This window comes from Cervus canadensis, chromosome 18 (assembly GCF_019320065.1).
Source record: "Cervus canadensis isolate Bull #8, Minnesota chromosome 18, ASM1932006v1, whole genome shotgun sequence".
NCBI lineage: Eukaryota > Metazoa > Chordata > Mammalia > Artiodactyla > Cervidae > Cervus > Cervus canadensis.
Window position 1 is genome coordinate 53,828,187 of NC_057403.1, and position 6,081 is coordinate 53,834,267.

At 60.1% G+C, this 6,081-nt stretch overlaps 1 protein-coding gene across 5 annotated transcripts in view; it reads right to left on the bottom strand.

Moving 5' to 3' along the window:
* The window catches only part of GSE1 (Gse1 coiled-coil protein), a 390,100-nt gene that overhangs the window by 324,597 nt on the left and 59,422 nt on the right, over window positions 1-6,081 (bottom strand). The gene's annotated exons all lie outside the window — the stretch shown is intronic.

The window sequence follows — 6,081 nt, forward strand, 5'->3', positions numbered from 1 at the left end:
TGGCAGAGGCCCCTAGAAGCTGAGGGCTCAGAGCCATCTGTCTCAAGCTGTGACCCCTTTGCCAGAGCTCCTGGGGCTCAGCGGACACCGCCCCTCAGTACAGCCACACCGAAGGGCCACCGAACAAGGGCAGAGCATGTACTGGATGCCTGCTGTGAACAGGGCACCGAGGGAGAGGTCAGAGGATAACCTAAGGTTCACCACGTGTCCTGGCCTAGGCAGCCCAGAGGACAAGGCCTGCAGGGCACATGGGCCAAAGGGGACACAGGAGGAACCCAGGGAAGCCTCCACAGGCAGAGAAGTTGGACCCTGCCGGCCAGGGAGGGCTTAGTGGGCACCCAGGACCTTCCCCTTTGCTCTCCTCACCTCTGACACCACCCCGTGAAAGGACTCCATGCTGGTTCTGCCACTTCCTGGCTGTGTGACCGCAGGCCAGTGACTTGGCCTCTCTGAGTGCCAAGGGGAAGTTGCAAGGGCCGTCTCCCTGAGAGGGACCCCACCCCATTTCCAGGTCCGGTTAGGCTGTGGGTCCACTGGATCTTGCAGAGGACAGCGACATCTAGTGGACTGAAGGCACACTGCCCACCGCCCCAGGAGGTCCCCCACGGTACCCCAAGTTTCCAGGGCACGGAGGCTCACCCTCCAGGGAGGGCCAGGGCGCGAGCAGGTGCCACGAATCGCTGGCACGAATCAGCTCCGTCTCCCCAGAACTCCCGTGCCTCCTCCCGTGGGCAGCCGTGTTCCCACGTGGCATATGCCCGCCATATGCTCTCCCTGTCACAGCATCCTCACGGGCCTGCAAGCAGCCTGCTGGCGGGGGCGGGGTGCCTCCGAGCTGGAGCTCGCCCCAACTGCTACGTGGAGCAAGCTGCAGAGGGAGGCGCTCGGAGGAGGGCCAGCCCCGCTGTGAGTGAGGCGGGCCTGTGATCCCATATCACAGGCCACTCAACTGAGGCTCAGAGAGGCCAAGTGCCTTGCTCAAGGCCACCCCGCTTGCAAGGGCAGACCTGTCCTAGGCCCCACAGCTTCTGGCTGTGCATCTGCAACTTGAGAGGGGGCTGGGCCAGACACAGCCCCGTGGAATTCTCTGGTTGCCAGAGGCTTAGCTTGCTCAAGCTCTGCTCCTGTGAGTCCCCCCCGTCCTCCTCCCCATGGGGGCATCAGGGTCCTCTCGGAGACCTTGGCCTCACTGATCTTCTGTTCTGACAACCCCAGAAGCAGAGTCTCCAGGGCACTCTGCTAGAAGCCTGAAACTGACCAGTGTTTCTCACACTGGGTTCCCAGAGCTCTGCTGTCCTGCAGGTGGGCTTGGGGTCTGCCTGAGGAGCTGTGGGAAATCAAGAGGTTGGGGAGTGGTCTCCTTAAACCACAGTGTCAAGAGGTGATTTCCATAGTAAGCACAGGGGAGTACAGTCTGAAGTGAGGGGCAGAAAGTTGCAGAATCTGGCACAGTTCAGGAGGCGTTGCTGGGCTTGTGAGAACAGGCCCAGCATCCTCAGGCATCAAGCCCCCCTGCGGGGGCCCGGCCGAGGCAGCTCCACGGGGCAGCGTCAGCAGCACTCAGAGCGTCTCCCAAGGGTCAGGCAGGGTCACTGAGCCCCACATACAGGGGTGGCCTTGGGGGGCTCGGGAATCAGAATCCCAGGGCTCGGGTCCAGCCTCTGGTCATCTGTCAGCTTGTGCAGCTCAGGTGAGGGACCCCAACTGGGTGCCTCAGTCTCATCTCTGAGATGGAGCCAGGAACAGTTCCTACCTATGATGATGGATTAGACAAGTTTGTGGACTGAACAGCACAGAAATGTGTCCTCCCACAGCTCTAGAGGTCAGCAGTCCGGGGGCCCCGCTGCCTCCTGCTCCTGGGACAGCCAGCGATCCTCCATCTCGGCCCCTCATGTGGCCGTCCCCCGTGTCTCTGTCCCTACATGCCACTGTGTCTAGACTCCCCTCTTCTCATAAGGACACCAGTCATTGGACCTAGGGCCCTAATCTGGTGTGACGCCACCTTCACAAACTCCACCCGCGAGGACCCTCCTTCCTAACAAGGTCACATTCTGAGGCTCTGGGTGGACAGGCATCTGGGGGGATGCTATCCCATCGACGACCTCTGCCTCCCAGTTAAGAAAAATGACTGGCACACACATGGGTTTACTGATCCTCACTGAACACCCAGAGGGTGACTCAGACCCACTCGTAGGCACCAGGAAACCAAGGTTGAGGACGGTGAACCGCCTGCCTGGACTCAGCCCCACAGTGTGGGGCTCGGATCTGACCCGTCTTTGCGCCTCCACCGCCTGGGCACTTCCTGGCCCGATGCCCCCCAGCCACCTGTCTGGCAGCACAGGTATCACCCCCATGGGCACTGCTGTCCTGGAGCGGGGCCCATCTGTGCAGGCTTGCTCACCCGGCTACACCAGCTTCTCTGATCTTCTGGGTCCCTGCTGTAAATGGGGAGATGACCCCAACCTCAGAGTGGGAGGGCAGGGCCCCAAGGAGTGGAGGGGGGAGGGATGTGTGTGTGACTGGGAGGGCGTGGCCTCGCGGGAGGGCGCAGTTCACTGGAGTCAGCATCACTGTTTTTTCCATTCACTTTGATGTACACAGTAGCCTCATCTTGGTACAGAACAAACGCTGGATAGATGCTGGCTCTGATGGATGAAGGAAAGGGCAGGAAGCTCAACCTGACTGCTAGGTTCCCATCTGGCACATCACCATGGAGCCCTCTATGCGCCAGGCAGGTGACTGCCAATCACAGACCAGGCGGTACCCCTGCCAGGGAGATGCAAATGGGGAGCCCTGAGCATCTCGGAGTCTGAGTACATGGTGGGGCCTGGTCACCTAGAGGACCAGTGGGGTGAGAGGAAGCCCCTAATGTAGACATGCAGCCGTGAATGAGGTGCCTCTGACGGGGAGGCAGGCAGGGCTGAGGAGAGAGCCGGGTGCCAGGCCACTGGGCAGCGGCTGCATTACGGGGGCCTCTGCACACAGAATTACTGAGGAAAGAAGAAAAGCCTTCTGGGTTTAGAAAGAGCCTTGTCTGCAACCTGGGAAGCTGGGGGTCTGGCCACAGTAGGCAAGGTCAGATGGCCCAGAAATGCCCAGCAGGCATCTCATGGGCAGGCAGGCAAGCCACAGGCCTCCTCCAGGGCTACCCTTGACTCTGGCCTTGTCTGGCTTCCAAGTGAGGCTGAGCAGGGCTCAATGACCTTGGACCCTGTCACCTCTGCTGAGCACAGTGAAAAGGGAGTTCAGAAGCATCTGCTCTACTGACCGCTGACTCGTCCTGAGCAAGGCACCGAAGGGAAGTTGCTGCCCCCTGGGCAGAAGGGTGACCAGGCTGGCAGAAGCTCCAGGGCTCATGGTTCAGTCTCCCGTCCTGAGTTAGCTGAACACCTACCTTCTGCCTGCTGGGCTCAGGGCTAGCACACAGTGGCAGAGAAGACCCAAGTCCTTCCCGGGAGGAACAGGCGATGCTACCCTCAGGATGTCTGTGAGAGGACCAGACCGAGTAACACAGGGGTAGGACCCTGAAGAGCTGGGGGAGGTGGTACTGTGCAAGGGGGCCCGCGCCTGGAGTCACCTAGAAACTCCACTCCCAGGAGCGTGAACCCAAGACAAACAGGTCCACGCACAACCTGTCCACAGGCAGTCACAGCGGCACCACTCACAGCCGCCCAGACGCCTGTCAGTGGTGAAAGGGTGGACCAAATGTGGCATGTCCGTCCCGTGGAATATTACTCAGCCACACAAAGGAGTGATGCACTGACACGCTACCACACGGGTGAACCCTGGGGACAGTCATCCTGGTGAAAGAGCTGAGACTCACCAGGACACCTACCGTATGATTCCATTTACATGAAATCTCCAGCAGAGGTAAATCCACAGAGACGGAAAGTAAAACAGATCCGTGGTTGCCAAGGCAGGGGCAGGGAAGAACGGACAGTGACTGCTAAGTGTAAGGGATTTTTTTGAGGTGTGATGCGATAGTCCAGAGTTCGATGCTGGTGATGGCTGCACACATCTGTGAGTACTCTAAAATTCATTAAACTCTACACTTAAATGGGTGAACCATTACAAAACTCTTACTTTAAAAACCAGTGTTAACACTTATCAAATGCCATTTTTCATAAGGTGGGGTGTTCTCAAAATTATAAAAATTAAAAGGAATGAGCCCCATATTATTCTGTGGTCAGAGGTATCACAGGCGCCTGCAAGGGCTTCTGTGACAAAGGGTTTTTCGGGCAGGGCCGTGGTGGTTCAGGGAGGGGAGGCTGCGTCGGGGCTCCCGGGAGGCGGCCGCCCTGTCTCTGCAAGCCCAGCTCGCCCTGGAGGGGGCTCAGTTTGTAAACGGTCAGTGGGTCCTCAAGGGCCTAGCCTCGGGGGCACACGCCTGGAGCTGGCAGGGGTTTCTGCCAGCGACCAAGTGGTGTATGTGTGACCACCGGCCACCCTGAACGGGGACCTGTGGCAAGGGATCCAAGTACCTTCAGAAAAAAAGGCCGCCATCTTCTCTCCGCCGTGGGGAGGGAGAGAGGATCTCTCCAGGGACAGCCAAGGGCTCGGCCTGGCGCAGGGTAGTGGACGGAACTAGAGAGGGTTGGCAAGGAGCTGCCCAAGGTCATGGCCACCATGATAAACACAGAGCACAGAGCGTGGGGCTCACAGGGCCGTTCAGGCGACCTGCGGTGGCCAGGGAAGAAGACCCAGCATCCGCCTGCTGTGAAGACACGGGAACGAGGCGCCCAGCGGCCCTGTCACACCGCTCTTGGCCCCAGGACACCGCGGCTGCTGCGAGGACAGCGGGGACACTGGCTGTCCTCCGGGGAGCGTCTGGGTGCTGGGCCACAGGGGCCCTGCCTCCCGCCTCGTTGCAGGGCGAGCCTGGCACTCACTTCTTGAGCTCCACTCAGAGCCAGGCCCTCAGGCTCCCAGAAGAACGCACCTCCCCACGATGAGCATCCATGTCTACCCACAGAACTGGGGGTCATACAATTTAACTCAAGTCCTGACGCTAACCAGCAGAGTTAAGCAGGATGAGCCACTGAGCAACAGCAGAGGCCGTGCGGCCCATCCCCTGTCACCTGCGTCCGTGCCCACTGCCAGCCCGGGGCACCTTCGCCTTCAGCTGAAGCTCTAAACTGGGGGAACTACCACAACCCCCTCCTCAGGTTTGATCATTTGCTGGAAAGGCTCATACAACTCAGGAAAACACGACTTACAAGAAGGGGTTTACTATAGAGGCCACAGCCCCGGAACAGCCCCGTGGAAGGCCCGCAGCATCCTGCTGGGCAGACAGCTGGGGAGCGGGCGCCCCGGCCAGCCCCCTGGCCCCGAGGCCTGGCCTGGATGCCCGCCTGTCCCGCGTGGTGGCACAGAGCCCAGAGCTCTACTCCGAGGAGCTGTCGTTTCCGCTGAGTGACTTCTAATGTGTGAGGCCCCTGTGCCCCAGGCCAGCGGCGACCTTAGCCAGAGACGCTCCCCTGGCTCCAGAGCTGGGGGTCCTGGTTCACCTCCCAGCTGTGCCGTGAGCGTTGCTGGGCTGACATCGTCCTCCCAGGGGTTGCAATCTCCAGGAGACACTCCTTGGAACTGCCCCTTCCTGGGCCCCACTCTTCCTACTGGGAGGCCAGGGGAGGGATCTGCCACCAACGTCCCCCACTGTGCCCTGGGGCCGACAGAAAGAGTTGGGTGGGGGGTGGGCTCTGGCCCAGCTTTGTTCCTCCTGACTGGGTATATTGGGCTACTGGGTACAATAAAATCTGAACAAACACCACTGCTGCTTAAAAAACCTTTCATGCCTGGGTAAGGCAGGATTTCCCAGCTGTGCCTCAAAGGCAAATCGAGCAAAAGATGGACTTGACTTGGTAAGGTGAGCAGCCCGGGGCAGAAGGATTTCAGGCACGGCTGGATCCGGAGTTTTGCACGCGTCACCGGGAAGCTGCCACCTGTCTGTCCCTCCCCCCGCCTCCCCGCTCCCAGCCCTAAGCTCTCCCACCTTGGCCTCACTGTTGGGGGCCTCCTGCCTTTGTGATGTCCCCGGGAGAACCGACAGGAGGGGTGCTGGGCGCTCAGCACCCACCACGC